The 21,300-nt window shown below is 38.0% G+C and overlaps 1 long non-coding RNA gene across 2 annotated transcripts; it reads left to right on the forward strand.

Annotated features, from left to right (window-relative positions):
• The first annotated feature begins 612 nt into the window (after positions 1-612).
• LOC119727171 lies at positions 613-20,242 on the forward strand. 2 transcript variants are annotated; one of them, XR_005270914.1, is made up of 4 exons: positions 613-782; positions 5,255-7,834; positions 8,160-8,271; positions 18,183-20,242. It is a non-coding gene; the product is annotated as an uncharacterized LOC119727171 (long non-coding RNA). The 2 variants fall into 2 exon arrangements; XR_005270913.1 differs by lacking the exon at positions 18,183-20,242 and having other exon boundaries at positions 8,160-13,999.
• Positions 20,243-21,300: the final 1,058 nt, after the last annotated feature.

The following is a 21,300-nucleotide window of genomic DNA, read 5'->3' on the forward strand; positions in this document are numbered from 1 at the left end:
ATTATTATTTATTCGGCAGTAAAAAAAACACATACAAACAAGAACATTCACAAAATATTAAACAAACAAAAATGAGGAAACAAAACAGTCGAATATTAGTTTACAGATAAATAACTGTACTATGATTATTTCTATCCTTACTACCTTGTCGGATTAACATAGTGGATAAGCTTCGGCTTATCGCCTGCTTTCGGATCATGTCAGGTCTTTCTGTTTGAATTAAAAAAGGATATTTATTTGCTTCACAATTTTACCATGGAGTTAAAATCATGAAACAATTATTAAAAGCAACTGAAACCGAAACCGGAAACAGAACCAAGGTTTGAAAAATACCTCATGGCCACCGTGCGCTCGCTCGGAAAATTTAAATGGTAAAAGATATTTGAAGTAAATCTGCATAGTTTGGCATATGTTTTCTTTATTCCAGTCGTTTTGGAACGATCAATGTGGACTTACTACGTAAGCGCAATTAGCATGGCAAAGCAGCGAGCCCTTTCAAGGCTTTAATCGAGGCTATCACCGCTGCGCGCGCCGCGCCGAAAGATTTGAATTTCTCAATTTCACGTGTTTCCCTGGTACACATCAAGTTCTCGCTATTATGTGCATCCGCCAGGCACGGGTACCGGCCGACTTTTCATTCGGCCGGCCATGTTGAATTTTTTTGCCAGCGGTATGTTTGACACGTTTGGTCTTCGAATTTGGGAGAAGATTTTTACGCCGTAAATGACTTTTATGAGTCTTGAAATAACAATAATTTGATGAATAAATGGTCCGCCAACAAGGTGAGTGTAGAAGTAAACCTTATTTTGAAACCGTTTGACTAATTTTGCCAATAATTATATGATGCGCAAATTCGGGCGATTCACAATGCAGCTAGGGCGCCACCTAGCCCTGGTGGACTCCCTTTCCTCCCTACGTTACGGAGGGAGTCCTGAGTACACATGTGCTCACAACCGAACGAAAACGAACCGAACGAATTTCTTACCAATAATTTCCATATTTTTACCTTGTTGGAGAAGCTAAATTTACGTCGTAGTATTCTATGTGTCCTTATCTGTTAGTACGCTGGGTTCAGGAATTCCATATGCGATGCTGACTGACGTCAATCAGGAAAATAAACTCGAAAGCATCGTTAAACTTGTACGTGTTTAGTCTCTTTTCATCAGTTTCTCACCGCCGAGTCTATTCTAGTCGTACATATCATACCATGAACGTCTGTGCAGCGTGTAGTCTGGTTCCCAAGACCGGACAATTATTCTCGACGCTCATATCACATCTGGTCCGAGGGACAGACTATGCTGCATGAATATGCAGTGCGCACGCGCGATTTGCTTAGTAACCATCCTCATACGCACGCGCACTTACTTGAAGGCGCGGTCGCTAATCCAATGACCGAGCGTGTTTTCGCGCCAGTTACCAGAAATACGTTTCGGCTTTGGTCATTGGTTGAGCGTTTTCGTGACATCGGTTGGCTGGAGTGACGTCACGGTTCCAACCAAAACTAAACAAATGAGGGCGCTAGCGTGCGTGCGCGCTTTCGGATCGTACGCACGTACATTTTGTACATGTACATGTACATTGCATTATGCATGACGTACGACTCTGGGAATAAACTGATGAAAAGAGACTACAAACACGTACAAGTTTAACGTTGCTTTTGAGTTTATTTTCCTGATTAACGTCAGTCAGCATCGCATATGGAATTCCTGAACCCAGTTGTCAATAGATAAGGATACATAGAGTATGTAGGCGTGAAATAAGCTTCTATAACGAGGTAAAACATAACAAAACTCTGGTAAAAATGTTGGGATGGTTTCATGTAAAAAAGTCTTGTCCTGGACGTTAGTCGTATTGCAATGAAGACTTCGTCCAACCTGGGCTAGGGCGCCATCTAGCCCCATAAATGTGGCCTATTTACTGGACTGCCTCCGTAAACATAGGCCACACATCCACATGTACAAAAATCGTGTCGACTTTGCCAAATTTTGATTTTCACATTTAGGCTTAGTTTGTAGGGTTTTTTTGCTTTAGAAGCATACTCGCCCTCTTTATAGGCTAATCAGAAAGTGCTGCCTTTTTCAGATACTGTCTAATTTTTGTGAAATTTCATGTTGAAATTTTGATACGCAAACGTGTAAAAATGAATCTGGAAATTTCACGAAAAATATACATCTGAAAAAGGCAGCACTTTCTGATTAGCCTATAAAGAGGGTGAGTATGCTTCTAAAGCAGAAAAAGCCCTACAAACTAAGCCTAAATGTGAAAATCAAAATTTGGCAAAGTCGACACGATTTTTGTACATGTGGATGTGTGGCCTATGTTTACGGAGGCAGTCCAGTAAATAGGCCACATTTATGGGGCTAGGGCGCCACCGAATACAGGTCAACTCGTACGCGAACCAACTCGTACGCGACCAACTCGTACGCGGGTCAATTCGTACACGAACCGACTCGTACGCGGACCAACTCGTACGCGGACCAACTCGTACGCGGACCAACTCGTACGCGGACCAACTCGTACGCGGACCAACTAGCTCGTACGCGTGAGTTTAGACGATTGGTTTAGCTCACATGGACAGATGAAATTAGGTTCGGTACTAGTCGGCATAATTTTACCTTTTCTGAAAGGTTGAGATTTTCAAATTAAATGTAGTTGATTTTTGAATCCGCCAGTGCTACTTACATTCGCGAATTTTTAGAGAAGAATTCTGCGTTTGTTTGTTTTTTTACAAGTTCGCTTGATTGATTGGGAAGTTGGCGTATTTTCAAGCCCAATTCTGAGGGAATTTTGTTGGTGTTTTTGATTAACAGATCAGATAATTTAATCCTTTAAAACAGTTGATAATTAGACACAAATTAAAAGGTTTCCTTTTTGAATTTTATGAATTTTTTTTCTTTCTGTTCATTGATCTTTGCCGTATCCCAATAATTTTTCACTCGCCAGCGGCCTGGTTAAGGAATAGTTTGTCTAGCCCCGGCCGCCGCTGTTTTGACAAGCATTTGGTTAGCGGGCTATATATACCGCTAATTTCGAACCCTGATGTGTTATGTGTTATACCTCCATGGTTATACCAAGCATTTCAGTTGTAAATAGAAATTGCTAGGCCTACGGATGTCCCCGCGTGTCTGCTTTTTAATTGATCAATGGTTGTGAACCACAATGAAAGTTGAGTGACAGGCAGTTGACAAGTCTGATCGATCTCTTTTGATCTTCTAAACCCGCCGGTTCTTTTAGGACACCGAACCGCGAGAACGGATCCATGGTAGTCCAGAGCGTTGCAATTGGGTCAGTTTGACAATGGTGACAATTAATTGACTGACAGGTACATTGATTAAAAAAACACGAAAAATGCAACTGGTACATCGTTGCATTAATATATGGAATTAAACTTGACGTGACAAGGCTACAGGTATGCACAAAACGATACAACACTCGTCTAACTACAAAAATCAGTTACTTTATTATCATCATTCACGGGTTCACTCCCAATCACACACAACGGTCACACATTGAACTACGGACTACCCGTCACACTATTCCCAAATTCTTCCCAACCATGCCAACCCAATCCTCGTAAAACGGCCCGCGTACGAGTTGGTTCGCGTACGAGTTGGCTCGCGTACGAGTTGGCTCGCGTACGAGTTGGCACGCGTACGAGTTGGCTCGCGTACGAGTTGGTTCGCGTACGAGTTGTCTCGCGTACGAGTTGACTCGCGTACGAGTTGGTTCGCGTACGAGTTGACCTGTTTCCGCGCCACCTAGCCGGCATGCATGTATTAACTTCAGAACAATCTGAATGACAGGCAACAGCCGTACCGATGCAGGAAAGATTCCCATCTGGCAATCACTCATTTTTCCCTTCAGCGACCTATCAGCCAACAGAAAGTGATAATTTATCCTAAAAAGTCACATTTAGCAGGGAAAATATTGTATTTACTGAGAAACACTTACATTTTCAGACCAGTCTCCTGGGTTTTGTGCACAGAATGACACTGATGGCCAGATATGGGGATTTTTCCCAGATGCAATTTTCCAAATATGATGCAAGCTAATGAGGCCGCCATTTGCAGCATGACACTTTCCAGCCCCGTAAATGTGGCCAATTTACTGGACCACACTTAAGTTGGAACATACCGTCCAAAATATGATCTAATTAATTTGTCAAGTTTTTATTTTCACATTTATTAGACTTAATTCGTTTGGGAAAAATTTTTGCAACCTGACACTGCTTTTTTCTTCATATATCATCTCATTGAAGGTCATTCATTGCAAAAATGACGATAAGACATGAATCTGGGACTGAGAAACATTTCCAATTTTGTTACGAAATACTTTTCTGGACTCTCCATAGACTTTGTACACAACGGTAGAAATAGTGTCAGCTGGTTGCAACATTCTTTCCCTCGTTTGTATTGTAGTTTGTTTACGCTTTAGAAGCACACTCACCCTCTTTAAAGTGATAGAAAAGTATTTCACCCTTTTTCAGACGTAGCATATCTAAATTAGAACACGAAATTACATGAAAAATACATGTAAACGTATGAAAAAGGGGAACTATTTTTCTATCGCTATAAATTAAAGAGGGTGAGTGTGCTTCTCTAAAGCGTTTATAAATTACAAAGTCTAAATGTGAAAATAAAAAAATTCTACATTTTCGGGTTCATTTGTGGAGGTAGTCCAGTAAATCCAGTGAACAATGGCAGCCGAAAGTTGTCCAAACTCAACCAGAAATTACATTGTAACTACACTAGACCTCTGAAGGTACAGAATGTAACGTATTGTTGCTATTAAGCAGTTGTGGATGGCATTGTGTGAGTATAACGTGACCGTGAACAAAACTACCCTTTCATGTTGATTTTCAGCTTCCCTAGCAACGGGACGATCCACGTCCATGTCATGTGGGCAGTTTGTGGCTGTCAATACGGAGGTAGTCCAGTACGAGTTAAAGCCACATTAATGGGGCTAGGCGCCGTGCACCTAGTCTATGTGCACGCAGTGGAGTTAGTCCGAGTAACTACGACTCTGATACAATTAGGTCCAAAATGATGGGCATTTTTAAAGAAAAAATGGCCGTCACACCGGTAGATGGAAACATAGTTTACCAATGGATTTCTGGCTTAGGAATGTAAAATCTAACCAATGTGACCCCAAAAAATCCTTCTTTAGCCAAAAAAAATGTAAAAGTATATAACAGCCTATACCATTCAGTACTTACAGGTATTTAAATGTTTGATTTTTCTGATCTTGATATCAGGTTGGGTGTCTGAGTGCAGCTGTCTGTCCGCACATTCATCCCTGGGTTCAGATCATCCCGGGCCCAGCCGGGAGGTGCCGATGTCTGCTCTTCATCTGCCCAAGGAGTCCTGGAAACAGTTGGCGGATCTTGTGCATTTCAACCACAAAACAGTATGTACTTTTTCTCACTGAAATCTTTTGGAAAGATTCCCATAACTGACCATCACTAATTTCAATGACCTATCAGCCATCAGAAAGTGATATGTCCTAAAAAGTCTTTACTGAGAAAACACTTGGAAGTTTTCAGACCAGTCTCATAGATGGCCAGATATGGCAATCTTTCCTCTTTCTTTTCAGGAGTTCCAAATGTTGGACTGAATGATATTGGGTTTGGCTGGGTTTGGCTGCGTTGCGTTGCCATGAATGAAATGTGGAACAAAGTTGATGTCAAAAGACCATTTGGTTGCAATATTCCTGAGCTGTTACTAGTGTTAGGAGTTCAACTTGTGTGAATTTACCATGTGAATACTTACTGTGAATACTTGAAAGTTTAAGACTTAGTGTGCACTCAAAATCAACAATAACTGGACTGAAAAATAGTTCGAATTGTGCAGTCAAGCTATAATTCAGGTAAATTCAGTAGATTAATTTGGGAAAATGTACTATCATTTATTTGGGCAATTGCTTTGCTCCTGTTATTGGAAATGCACAGTTTTGAATGCGTGGCTTTTTTTCTCAATTCTTCTGTACGGTGATGACAACATTTGTTTGTCTTGTTTGTTTTACCAGTCATGATTAAACACTATAGGCGTAATTGATGACAAAAATAGAAGTATATACGAGAACTGTATACCTGTAGGCGTATCTCAATTTGCTACACCTCTATTTGACAACTGAAAGTCACTTAGAATTTCAATGACGTGAAATTTACCAATTCAAATTCTTTATTCCTTCCTTTAAATCCTCCAAACGTTTTCTTCAATCCATCCTCAAGTGTCCCATTTTTGTGCTGGATTTGATTTACAAAAAATAGACAGTCAAACTTTGGCATCTACTGTAATTGATGCAAAGTGGATTACAAGGACAAAAGTGCTTGTTATCCAAACTAAATTTTTTATAAACCATTGTACCATTTTTTAACTGAAAAAACTGCACTTACTCTTACATCAAATTGAAATGCGATTTGAAATACATGCTTTTTTATTTACTGCTTACTACTAAGGCCAAAATCAGAAACAAATATTTAGTAACAAAAAAATGATTTAATTTCCCCACCCTCTAATTATGACTAGTGTCCCGCCCCTAAAAGAGGGAGTTTGCCCAAATGCTGTGGTTTTCATGTAATTTGAACTCTTTTTTTTTTAGCTTACCCCAAGAAGTCTTGATAAACTTACTTTTGTGTTTATTTTGCCATTTCCAGTAGAAAACCCCACCCACAAAAAGGTAGGGGAAAATGGCTATTCAACTGTGTACTCTTGATTTATACCACAAGCCAACTGACTATCTGATAAGCTTACAGTGACTTTTAGGTAGTACCCAATTGCTTGAGTATATGGACCTGCAGTTTGCTGAATTGCCTCTCACCTGTGAAACGCTGGAGCTAGTCATTGCACTGCAGCCACAGTTGAGACAAGACTTTCCCTTACTCCCCTTGGTGATTCGTGACTGGCTCATCACCGTACATTCCCTCCCCATACCTCCACCCTCCATCCCCTCTTCCCCACCCTCCATACCCTCTTCCCCACCTTCCATACCCTCTTCCCCATCCTCCATCCCCTCTTCCCCATCCTCCATCCCTTGTCTAACATCATTTGCACGCACTAGTTCATTTCTATCCTTCCTCCATCCTCTCACCTACTCTTTTCTTCTGTCACTCGCACGCACCGTTTCATTTCTATCTACCTTTCCTCTTCCCCGTTTCTCCTTCCTCTCTTTTCCTCCCTCTCCATCTCTCGCACGCACCGTCTAATTTCTGCTCTTCCTCTCTCACTAACATGGGATCATGACAGCTACCTTCCCGGTGGTGATCCTGTTAAGGGAAGCTTTCCTGTTAAAGGGAAATTTCCTGAACTAAAGCTGTCAAATAGGGGACACTAGTACACTGGATCATTCATTAATCTTCATTACGTTTTATAATTGAGATCATGATGATAATGTCATGTTGCGTTATGCAATTTCCTAGTCAAAAGAAACTTTCTTTCTGACTCGCCCTGTATGAATCACACAATAGTGAACAAATACCCCCTTACACGCGCTGATCCAGTACGGTACACGTGCCACGTGAGTGTTATTGAGTTTTCCACCAGCCTGGCGAGTGGCATTGTGTTGCACTGCAAAAAGCTGCAAAACAATCATCTTTCCTAAGGATTTTGACTCCAAGAACAGAGGCCTCATCACGAACAATGACTCATCAAGGATTCATTGCGGACCAGGACCAGCGTAGTGCTTGAAGTTGATGATCGAACCTGGTGAGAATGAGACGGCTCTTTTAAAAATCATCCGCCATGACCGCACCTGTCTGTGAGGGATGAGGCACCATCCTGAGGTCATCATCACATCTTTTCTGGCTTCTCTCAGGATGATCGAGTGCTCCAAATTGGTAAGTGTCTCATGAATTCTTTGGAGTAAACTTTTATCAATAAAACAAAAAATAAAAAAACCAATTGGAACAAAGAAGCATTGTCTTCCTTTTTATTATAAAATGTGTTACTATATTGTCCACAAATGGAATTTTGATATGAAATTCTGTTAAATTGGAGTCTCCAATCCCTGTTGAACTTTTCCTGTTGATCTAATTAAGGACAAAATAATCACAATTTCTATTTAAATTTCTGACTTTTCTTTTTATTGCTGACTGGGAAATGGAATCGAAAGTGAAATTAGAGAATTGAGGTTTGACTGTTGGTTTTGAAATCTGTCCTCAGAAGAGACTGATCTTTGCAAACCATGCTGAGGCTGGATTGGACCAGACCAGTGCCTAGACTAGGCAGGACAGGCTGGATGACCATCACCATGGCGACTGGGATGATCTTAAGGGTGAGTCAAACCAAGAATACAACCTGCTCCATCAAAACTCATCACAATGTGCACCAAACAACCTCCTTTGTAAATGACCATAATTCTCTCACTTGATTCTTGTGAATTGGAGTTTTGTCCTCAACGTTGTGATTGAAAGAAATTTGATATTTTTACCTGACAGCATCACGGACAATACATTGTAATTTGAAGAAAAAAGAGAAATGAGAATAATTTCTAAGCAATGGTCATGACAGTCATTTCTGAAAGACAGGAATTGAAAGTTTCTCTTCTTGAAAGATTGCTGTGTGATTTGATATACATCAAATCAAGAAATTTCATTTGTGTGAACTGTCAAAGAGAAACCTAATTATTTGCAGTACATGTAAGTGTCCAGTGACTTTCATAGTGGTTTGCAAGCAGATGGAATTGTCGCAAAGCTCTTGCAGTCCGGTGCACATGTTCTTAATATGATGGAGCAGGTTTTCATAGGAGAGATTGAAGTGAAACATACAGTTATGAATTGAAACTTTTTTTATTTAAAGACATACAGGATCATTTTGCATTTGACCCTCAATCAACCTAACACATTATGTTTAAATTGCTTACTTGGATTAAGGATAGTACTGGTACTACATGTAAACGACCCGTAAATTCTATCTGGCATGCTGTCATTTCAAATGAAATCCAGAAATGAAGGTGCTTTCCAACAATCAGCCATTTGACTGTTTTTTGGGGAATAAAGATTGCTATTGACAAAATAGTGTGTAGTGATCAAAAGGTCCTGCTTCACTGTTTTCTTGAAATGTGAAATAATCACAGAGCTGAAAGTTCAACTGATTAGGTTTTTGAACACTCTTCTTTTGATTGTGTTGATGTTATTGTTGGAAACAAAGAAAATGCATGAATAGCAAATGATCCTTTATGCCTTTTTTAACTGTTGCTTTAATAGTTTTAAAATTTTCCATAGCAAATTGTACACACATACTCTATATCTTTGGTTGCTAGAAAAGATTAATTTTCATTTGTTTCATTTTCATATTGATTTTATTTTGTCTTAAAAAAATTATGACTTTATGAACCTGATAAAATCTGGTTCTGAGAACTGAAATATGTGAATAGATTTTTTTTCTGAGCATGCAAAAATGTAGTTTCTGTTGCTGCATAATGCCGTTTTATCCCAACGGTTCGGCCTTTGATGTTGAGAACAACATTTCAACATTCAGGAGGAATGTAGTTAGCCAGACCAAGTATTTCCTAACAAAATTGGAAATGTTTCGCAGTCCCAGATTCATGTCTTTTCAACATGTTTGCAATGAATGACCATTAGTGATATGAGGAAAAAGTGGCATCACGTTGCAACATTCTGTCTAAACATTCTAAATCATTGATGGAAAAGTTAAGACACTTTAAATCTCTGAGCTACCTGAAGGTTGAAGATTTTAGTCAAGGAAACAAAACTGTCTTAACTATTAACTTTAATATTGATAATAATTTGCTGACAGATAATGAAGTGAAAATGTTTCTTGTTTCTGCAAATGATTGAGATTGATGATAAATTTGAGAAAGCCATGCTGTTATGTTAGTGAATTGTAGGTGCCAGTCTGGATCAGGATAACATGTAGCTGACAATAAGTTCAATATGTGTTCAGTTGCTTTTCCTTTCAATCTATGGCTAAATTTTGGCTTCCTTTCTAAATACCCCCAAATTTCCTAAATTCCTCATTCTCTATGTTTACACCTGTTTTTCTTGCCAACTTAACCATCAGTTTGCTATTGCAATGCAACAACCACAGCTCTGCATTTAAGCCAAAAGAAACATCAAAACTGAAACCAAAATCAAGCTATGTGAAGCTGAATCTTAGTGTCTTACAGTGCAATTCCTCTGCCTGTATCTCCTCTGCCAACATGTAGTTCTTTTTCATCTTACATCTAATTGCAACACAACCAAAAGCTCAACTTTTATCACACAACTACAAACACCTGTGTTCTGTGCAAAACTTTGCACTTATTTATTTTTCAAACCAAAGGATGTCTTTGGGGTGCTCTCAGAAGGTATTGGAAGCCATTTAAATGCAATCATTAATAGGTCATAATTTTTTGAAGACTACTTAAATTTTAAAGATGCTAGGGGCGTTCGCGTAGTTTGTCGGTCTTGTGCACACAATTTTTATTACTGAATGTCAGTGGTCGTTCATATTGTGGCAGACCTGGTCATGTAAGCTGCTTGCTAGCCATCTCTGAGAGTCAACCCCTCCCTTCCTTTTGGGCAACCATTTCTTTGGTACTCTGCCCTCAGTATCTATTCTTTATTCATCTCTTTTTGCCTCCATTCTTGTCTGATCTTGTTTCAATTCATTTCAGTAACTTGTATGTCCATCTAAAGCAGAGTAAAAGAACCATAAGTTTCTATATAAAGATGGAGGCATTGTTTTAAAATCTAAAGTTAATAGGGGCACACCTTATATTCCTAGACTTTGCCCCCCCCCCCCCCCCCCCCCCCGGAAAATAATATTTCAATTCAACATGCCATTTTCAACAAAAGTCTTCTTTTGCGATCCTAACTCTTTATATGATAAAGAAAAATTGTTTTTGAAAATTGACAGGCAATTAACCTATTGTGGTAGAATCGTGTCGGCAACGCAGCTTGTGAAATATTTTCAAACAAATGGATGCGGAACGAGCAAAATCTGAGACAAACGAAACTTAACGCACACTATTCAATAGGGTTGTCTAATTATACATGTAGGTCAATTTAGGGAGATACAGATTGATCAACCATGTCAGAAGTTCTCATTTAAAAGTTGTGTCCTGCAACGTTTGTGAAATTTGAGGCAAAAGTAAATGAATCTACATGTACATGTTGTCGTACTGATTAAATTAAGCAAGCTTTATTGACATACGCATAAATCACACAAACATGTGGATTAATCAAAGCTTTGAAGACTGCTGCTGTCGTGACTTGTAGTTAGTTACTGATTGGACTTGCATCAATATTTAGTTTAGTTTGGTGATACTTTGTGATAACTCAGCTTGAAGAAGTGTTTCCTTGTCAGTTGGCACAGCTTCATACACATACTAGCCCCTATTGGTTCCATCAATTGTTATCATTCATGGAATTAAGTGGAACTTCTATTTTTTTTTCTTTGCTGTGTTAAATTGAGAGAATGCTTTCTATTTTTCTCATTTTAAATTTTGATCCAACATTGCAGTTGCATCCCCCTTGCTATTTTGAATTTTATCTTCCAAATACCGGTAGATTCCTTTTTGTAGATTTGTTTAACAAGTACAAATTTTGAATTACCTTGTGGCCGGTCAATACATGTAATTCTGTTCTCGTTGGAATAAAGTTTAAAAATTAAAAAAAAATAGGAAAATAAATAAAATTTATTGAAGAGCATGGGGAATGCAACTTAATTTTTTTTTGTGCAAAAAAGTTCTCAATCTCCAGACATCAATCATCATGAAGCGTAATTAGACAATTAGTTCAAATAAGCTCTCTATTGTCTCTAAACCTAACAATGCCAGGAGTATTACAAATAGCAATGGCCAAAAATCATTCCTAAATATGGTGGCATTGCCACAAACAATAATCCAATTCGATATTTCGCTGGGGCATGTACAAACTCTTATGAACAATACAATTTTTGGATGAACAAACACATCATGGGGTCCTTGACCAATAGATAGCAAGCTTACAGCATCACATGGATTTGTTTATCCAAACATTGCAGTGTTCATTCATTGCTCATACGAGATGTCGAATTGGCTTATTCCAGCAAGAGTGAAAACAATTGCATTCAAGTGTTTGTTAACATGCACTCTGAAGAATATCTGTGCAGGATGTGTATTTTCCATTTTGGAAAGAACTTGATTTTGTTTTTTTCAATTCAAAGGTTTGTTTCAAACCTTCAGATTGTTTGAACTTATTGTCATTCCCCTCAATATGTCTCTGAAGGTTTCATTTTGGGATTTTGTTTTTCAGTTGGTTTTGCAGAAGACTTTATTCACTCAATTTGGTCCATCATCAAATACTGTTTTAATCTAGAGTGTTCTTATGTTGGAATTTTTTTAATTGAAGATGAACTGTCTGTGCTAAGCGTGGTTCATACTTCTCGCGAAAGCAAAAGCAAAAGCGAAGCGAAATTCGTGTCGTCAACAATACATTCAAAGCGCGTTCACCATTGTTGACGACATGAATTTCGCGTCGCAGTATGCTTTTGCGTGAAGTATGAACCGGGCTCTACACAGTCAGCCCAAAATAGATTTTATTGGAAATTGCTACTGTTTTCTAGCAATATTAAGGTTATTTAGTTCTGGATGAGATATTGATCAAAATATAGGCACGTGTTTAGGTATGGAATAATTAATTCACAATTTGTTTACTCATTTGCATTCCAAAATAATTTAGTGCTCACATTACACACACAAACTGGATCTTGCCCCACCTCCTCCTTACTATCATTGATGATGTACATAATGTAATTGCAGGGCAATTACATACATGTCTTAATTTGTGTGCGAAAGCAACCTGAAATCCTATATAACAATTTTCTTTTCATTGGGTTGCAGAGACCAAAGTGAGGGAAACTGTTTTCCATTTAAAACCCTAAAAGATCACAATTTGTCAGGAAAAAAGAAGAATTTTATTGAGAGCACAGACAGTTCATTTTAACTCAACATTTGCCATTTTAATTAAAGAAGAGAGTAAAGAGTTGTCACTGAGAATGTTTCACTGACAACATTTTTGCCCTAATTTAATATGTGATTGGTGAGTTAACCTTAACAAGACTCAACCCATTAAACCCCAACAACATGTTTAGTTGGAATCTGTCAGGATGGGTACAGTACCCCTAAACTGACAGTCTTTTACATTGGTCGGCACACCTCTAAAATCAAAGTCAGAAATATGTGTATGCAGTTTCCAACATGGATTTGGAATTTTCCAGGATGTGTATATTTCCTAGTAAATTATGCTAGGGAGTCATGGCTTTTAGTGAGCAGTCACCGTTGCAAAAAAATTAATTATTGAATAATTACAGATTAAGATCATTGTTGAGCAATGATTAGAAAATTGATCAGTTGTAGAAAAGCAGTGCTCCATGGTAACTGATAAAGAGGATGATAATTGAATTTGAAATGAACTGATCATAAATTGACCAGTGACGAGGGTGATGGTTTGTGGAGAGCATTGCTTTGGAATCACACTTTTGAATATTCACTGATCATGGAAACCAGTGCCATAAGAAAGAAGCTAATATAGTTCATGGCAGTGGAACACTGTTTGCTACATCAGCATTGATGAGACGTTGATGGTTGATGTTTGTAGCGGCAGATGTGTAATTGCTGGAGGAATCTGATGAGTTGTTGACCTTCCCTCTGTGGCTGGCAATCTCAACAAAGCCAGTCCAGCAGTCAAAATAAATCAAGTGACTGGTTTTAGCAGTTGAGTGCTCCCTGCTACAAAGCAGGATTGACAGGTTGTGATTGTTATGAAACCTGATACAGCTATGCTTTGACTGCAGGAGATTGATCAGCCAGCTGTGCCTATTCATTTACCTGATTTTGTCTGTTGATGGAATATGACTGTCACAGTGCCTGTACTGAGATAGTGAACTGATTGTTTGTGACTAGCCTGTATAAATGCCATGCAGAGGAACAGGATTGAAATGTGATTGTGACTGATCAACAAAACGAGGGTTTAGTTCCTCGAGTTAATTAATGGACAAATTACGTCATCATTTTGAAATACACAATGTATCACAGCTCATAGACATTGATGATGAAAATATTTGTACCATCGACAATATGAAATAATAATCATTCGTACTGAATCATTACTAATGATGAAAAGTAGCAGAATGTCACAACAGCTACCGTAGAAGTCAACAGTGGACTGACCAATAGCAGATAAAATGTATTGATTGTGGAGAAGAAGGATTGCTGTTTGTAATCATTGTTACTGGTCTTGATGATTACCAGAAGAGTTTGTCATTGAAGATACAATTGATTTCTGGTGCTGCAGAATTGTCAAAGCTGATCAGTTACAAGAAAGGTTCATCTCTGGAGAATTTGACTTTCTGGATTCCAGAAGTTGTTAAAAACATAGGGGTCATTAGCAGCAGATAAGTACAATGTGTACTCTGTGTCGACCATTGAGGAGAGACTGCCAATCAGTGTCATTGATCATGCAGGCATTTTGGAACATAAAGGAAAAATCTGCAAATATATTCCAGAAGGATATTCTGAAGCTGGTTCATGGTACTTGTTGTGTTTCTAGTGTTTTAACAGTGGTGAATGATGGTTCTTGGTAGTTTGGAGTATTTCATTATAGGAGGCGCCTGATCCTTGGAAAAACCTCACATCAGGGTGTTGCCTAGGTAATTATTACCTTGGTAACTGGAGATGGCGTAACCCCATACTGCGGTTTGGGAGCCCAGTTGGCATAGTGATAGGGCCAGTATTGAAATTAAAATGCTGCTATAATTGCAACATTACAATTTGGGGTTTGTGTTTGGGTGGTCAGAAAGTTGAACGTTGACCATTTTTATGGGGCTATTTGGTCCTCTTAAAGATGCGCTGGTCTTTGATTGAATATAAATACTATTTTTTTATGCTAGGGTTCATGTACCTGTATGTTCTATCCCCTACGGTGGGTGAACGAAAACATTAAAAGTTGATGTTTTTAGAGTGTTATTATAAGTATTATACAAAATGAAATTGTGTAACACTCGAGTATTTCCACTCAATGATAAAACAGACTACATGTACCTAGATACCGGTTGCTCTCAGGTTGTTGTTAAACATTATTGACTGCCAATCAAGTATTTTATTGTAAATACAGAGTCAGAAGCTAATTCAGCTTGCTTTATACTTCAAAAATTAGGCAAGCTGGAGGTGTTGTTTTTATGTACATGTTTGGAATTGATGGGACAGCATGGTCAGGGTCTTACAAAAGCATCATGCCATCAGCTAAAACACTTTACATTAACAAGAACATTTGTCATGTGTTTGTTTCCAAAATGCGATATTCGATATTTCGTTCCTTTTTGGAATGCTGCCCTCTCCTGGCTGCCCAAAGTCAGGTTGGATGGCTGTTATATGGTCAACCACAATTTAGAACACACTCATTTGAAAAAAATAATGTTAAATTGAAGTTTCGTAAGCTTGCAGATTTGTCACTTTTTGAAATGGACATTTATCGTGTTTTGGAAATAAACTTTTTATTAATTCTTTCCATATTCTTAGCATCCTGAGGTTCAGTGGGGGAACTTAGGCTGAACTTCTGCTTGAATTACTACTTGTGGAATTTCTGAATTTGAAAAACATTAATGGACTGTACTTCAGGGCCCTGTCACACTTCTGCATATCCTAATTCCTTATGAGTTGCACATTGCTGGTTTTTTCATACGCAGTGGTACACACAATACGCACCTCACATGCATGTCTATTGTTTTGTGTAGGTTTTATGTACACAGATATACGCATGGTACGGCCCAGTACGCAGGATAGTTTTGGGCATGCACAAAAGTACGCTGCGTACGCTGTTACGCAGGTCATAAGTTATAAATACGCAGTGCATCGGGTGAGTGCGTTACGAGTACGCTATGTGTTCGTGACGCACCCCGTCAGCATATGAGCCGCCTGTATTGGATGTATACATAGCGTAGTTGAAGCGCAGATGCAACGCACGCTGAATGGCGAGTGGCGGAAATGCGGCGGGAATACGCTCAGAAGTGTGTCAAGCATGCGGTCGGCATAAGTTGGGTGCGTCCTGAGTACGCTCGGCATGCCCACTGCATACTGACCTATTCGCAGCCCGAAAAATAATGTTGTGCACTGCATGTACGCAACTCATACGCATCTCATACGCAATGGATTGGATGCGCTGAATTCGTTACTTGTACGCTAGATGTGCGTCGCACATAAGTCAAAGTGATCAAAACATTTCGATGTTATTTGAGCGTACGGCTGCGTATTGAAAATTTGGGATAAGGAACTCATAAGGAATTATACGCAAAGGTGTGACAGGGGCTTCAGGTTTTTAAATTTTTTTATGTGTTTGCGTGATAAACATTGATGTCTGGATTTTGAAAGTATTTGTTGAAAGAATATAAAGCATTAGCGTTAAGTTTAAGATTTTGTGACAAAAAAACTTATTGGTTTTTTTTTGGGGGGGGGGTGGTTTCGGTAAAAAAAATTATGGATAGTCATCACTTAGAATATAATTTTGATGCAGTCCTTAAATCCGTCAACTTAATGATGCACATCTAGTATCAGTCTTCAATGGTACTGGTAAATCCACATGGCTTCTTTGCCAAATCAGGAATATCTTTGCATATGGTTGATGACAAAATACCTCCAACTGTGTCTGTCTAAAGACTTGCTTGACTGTAACTACCATCATCAAAGACTCATCGTGTCCTGTCCCAACTGTGTCTGTCTAAAGACTTGCTTGATTGTAACTACCATCATCAAAGACCCATCATGTCTTGTCCCAACTATGTCTGTCTAAAGACTTGCTTGATTGTAACTATCATCATCAAAGACCCATCATGTCTTGTCCCAACTGTGTCTGTCTAAAGACTTGCTTGATCTTAACTACCATCATCAAAGACCCATCATGTCCTGTCCCAACTGTGTCTGTCTAAAGACTTGCTTGATTGTAACTACCATCATCAAAGACTCATCGTGTCCTGTCCCAACTGTGTCTGTCTAAAGACTTGCTTGATTGTAACTACTATCATCAAAGAACCATCATGTCCTGTCCCAACTGTGTCTGTCTAAAGACTTGCTTGATTGTAACTACCATCATCAAAGACTCATCGTGTCCTGTCCCAACTGTGTCTGTCTAAAGACTTGCTTGATTGTAACTACCATCATCAAAGACCCATCATGTCCTGTCCCAACTGTGTCTGTCTAAAGACTTGCTTGATTGTAACTACTATCATCAAAGAACCATCATGTCCTGTCCCAACTGTGTCTGTCTAAAGACTTGCTTGATCTTAACTATCATCATCAAAGAACCATCATGTCCTGTCCCAACTGTGTCTTTCTAAAGACTTGCTTGATCTTAACTATCATCATCAAAGAACCATCATGTCCTGTCCCAACTGTGTCTTTCTAAAGACTTGCTTGATTGTAACTACCATCATCAAAGACCCATCATGTCCTGTCCTTTGCCCTCCCCTTTCCCCTTGTTCAAGTTATTCCTGAGATCCAAGCCTGGCACACTACGGCTAAATCAGCAAGGTTTCCTGAACTAATTGAGAAAAAAGTATTTTAGACATTGAATGTTGGCTTTTCAATGTATTTTGTATCACTCTGTCAGTTAATTGATTAGTATTTTTTTACCAACAAGCGATTTTTTTTTCATTCCAAGTTGTAAATCCTGCATTCAGTTTCCCTGTTCGAAAATAACAGTCTGTACTGTGGTAGATTGCAACCAAAATGAGCTATATGTGTGTGTACTTTTTGTGTCTATAATGTCTTAAGTCCAATTGCAAGTGACATTAGAGAAGGCGTCTTCAAACGGCTGGTTTTGATCCTTAACTTTGTAACTTTTTGATTGAAAGTCACATTTCTCTCGTCAGCTAATTAGAATGAACTTTCAAAACTGCATTTCAATTCAGAATAATTGTGGCTCTTTACTAAACAAAAAAGGAATGTCACTATTCCCTCGACATCACCCGTAAACTCAAAATCTTAAGCCTAATATTATCATGACTACTGCATACCAGTTCCTTAAACAATTTTCTGCAGACTTGCTTATTTTTTGTAATATTTTTCGTGCAATGAAGTTATTAAAAACCTTTGGCACGATTAGACAGTGTTGAAACCAGCCGTTTGACGTGCAAATATTGTAACTTGATCTAACCAAATTTCAATGTTCAGGACACTCTGATGGCTCATAATTTGTTTTCCCTCATCAGGTGACTGATCACATGACTGAGATACTGAGTCCTGGTGGAGGTTTCCTTGCGTCTCATTTGGAAGACTGCTGACAGGAATTGGCTGGACTGGATCAAGTGGCTGCTGTTGGAGCAAACTTTGAGCAAATCCTTGGCAATGAGAGGTCCTAATCCAATCGTGCGTTATAATATTCCGAGTCTAAAAAGTTAAGCCTCAAAGAGAAATACCAGACAAAAATAAATAAAAGTTTGTAATAGAACCATGTATAAGAAATCTAATGAGTTTTGGAGGTTCTTCACCATGCAATCCTTCTATTATCTCATATTTTGTGAGGCAGTACTTTCATTGCCAAGGATTTGCCAGTATGATTGATGAGTTTGAATTAGTTGTTCAGGCACATGTCACAAAAGTCTGAAATGTTTCAAAATGAACAAGAATAGGCAAATTGCAACCACCACAATCAACAACTCCTTAGTTTAAACTTTTTTTTTAGACCTGAAGTTTGAACTTGTGAAAAAGAAAACCTTATTTCAGAGTTTGTTGTCTTGATGTGAATATGACATGCATTAACTCTGATACTGTCTAGACTTTTCATTTGAATTCTGAGTGTTTCTAACTAAAAATGAAGGCCTAAAATGTATTAAAACTAAAATCCTTAAAAAGAGACACTTCTGATTTTCACAAAATTAAGCAAGTAACCAAAAAGTTGCATACAGTTAACTTTGCCAAAACAAATTCTGTTTTTTTTCCAAGAAAGTTTGTTGACATGTGCCTGGACTGTTGTCTAGAACTGTAAAAAAAAAAGAGTTAAGATGATGATGCAAGCAAGATTATAATTGTATGGATCTACAATGGCACATTATAATGATTGATCAGTATACATTGATCAATATACCAGTATTTATAACTGTTAAATTGTAAATAGACATATAATTATAAAACTTTAATATTTGAATTCTGAAATGATGTTCTGTTTGATGTCTGCCATTGAATCCTTCATACTGCTGACGTTTTGACAATTTTGGATGGCAGAGATACGTTAGTTTGAATATTGGTTACTTTGAAATAATCAAATATTGTATCGATTACATAGAATGTTAACGAATCTGTCTCTGACGATGAGAGGAAAAAACGACCAATTTTTTTGAGGTGAAGAATGTACCATTTTTATTTATTATATAGATACCTTTAGTCAAAACTTTAATGTATTTTGCATGGTTATTTACGTAAGACAATTTATTATAATGTGCCATTGTAGATTCATTTGTTCCTTACATTAAAGTGAAGTTTCTTTGGTGTGATGGTGTGTTTCTTTTGGACATATCTGCTGTCTGTTTTTACAAGTTTGCAGCACAGAACATTGCTATCATATCCTGTTGGATAAATTCACATTTTTTATTCTGTGATTCAAAACAAGTTTGTTATACTGTGTACCAGAAAAGTTAACTTGACATAATTTACTTCAGGATAGTTCAATTTGACCAGTTTTATGCTGTTGGGATTTCAATATTTTTGTAAGTGAAAAGAAAAATAACCAACGGTGTGTCTATTTTAAAAATTTAAATAATTGAAGATGCACTTTAAAATCTTTTTCTCAAGATAATTTTTTTTAATGTTTGTGAGAAGACAAAAAAAAATCATCTAAGACTTGCTGCAAATTTATCTAAGTAGACAGCAGATATGTCCTTTGTACTTTGGTGAGGGGGTCGACTTAACTTTGAACTAACGAATGGCGCCCTCTTGCATGAGGTTTATTTTTTTAAGGTTACGCATTTTACTTACTTTTTTAAAGCCTATTAAGGGCGCCCCCATGGGACACACTAAGATTTTGGAGTTCAACTTGATATAATCAAATTTTTAATTGAAATTAAGCAAGGCACAAGAGGGCGCCATTCAGTATAACTAAATGTTTTTTGTTCAAATTGCACTGTCTCAAGAGGGCGCCCTTTATGCTGTTTAAAAAAAACTTTAAAAAATATTTTAAAAAATATTGTTGAAATATAAAGGGCGCCCTCTTGTGTATTACTTTCGAATTAAAAACTTGGTACTATTGCAATAAAATACAAGAGAGACATGCAAATTTGTATTTTTACTCTATTTATTTTTACTCTATTTATTTGGCATTTCGACTTGAACTTGACCTTGAACTTGACCTTGAACTTGACCTTGAAATTGAACTTGGCTTTGAACTTGAACTTGGGCCGGCCAAAAAAAAAGCCCAACGCATACAAGTCCCCCCGAGGCGTGCACGCATGGTGTTCCCCACCCACAGACACCGACAAGTCCAGCGAGTCGCCCTCTATCTACATCAACTCATGATCAGTTGATCTTAGTGCGCACTAACTCCCCAAACTTGCAAGTCCAAATAATCGCAAATGACTTGGTTAACTCCAACATGATAAGGATCCTTATGAACTTCAACAATCAATTTACTTTTCTGACAAAGTCGATGCCTTATTAACTGTTTCAATTACTAAGTATTGCCACGGAAATAATATACCAACTATCACTCCGAAAATTGCCCAAGTAGAGATCTCTCTCACATCTACCCATGATTGTCTCACTCAACATTTCCATCGTTCGCTGTTGCATCATGTTTCTGATCCGTTTAAATGAAATGCAATACAAACAGGCTACAATTTGCCAGCTTTCTCCGTATTTCCAATGCAATAAGATTTTAGGACATTTATCTCCGCTACCATTTACGTAAATAACTTCCACAATATAACTCTGAAATCTCCCTGCCATTTAATCACATCAACATGTACAGTGATCAGTTCATCTCATGAGTGTGTCATTTCAAAATACGTATTATTCGTAAGATTTTCACAAGTAATTGTAAGTACAGTTTTGGTTTTGACGGACATGCACGTTTAACTTGAATTGGCAAGGACCAAATAACCAATTCAGCAAATGTTTTACAGGAGGCAGACGTAACCTTGTAAGAGAAGGTAACAGTATTATCGTCAAATTTGATCTTCAAGCTCAAAAGCCTTGCCAATTTTGGAGAGCTTCTTTGTACTTGGGTAGTACATGTACACGCTGTACATGTACATGCTATGTACATGTACATGCCATGTACATGTACATGCCATGTACATGTACATGCCATGTACATGTACATGCCATGTACATGTA

The sequence above is a fragment of the Patiria miniata genome, unplaced genomic scaffold (assembly GCF_015706575.1).
Source record: "Patiria miniata isolate m_02_andy unplaced genomic scaffold, ASM1570657v1 HiC_scaffold_20, whole genome shotgun sequence".
Classification (NCBI taxonomy): domain Eukaryota; kingdom Metazoa; phylum Echinodermata; class Asteroidea; order Valvatida; family Asterinidae; genus Patiria; species Patiria miniata.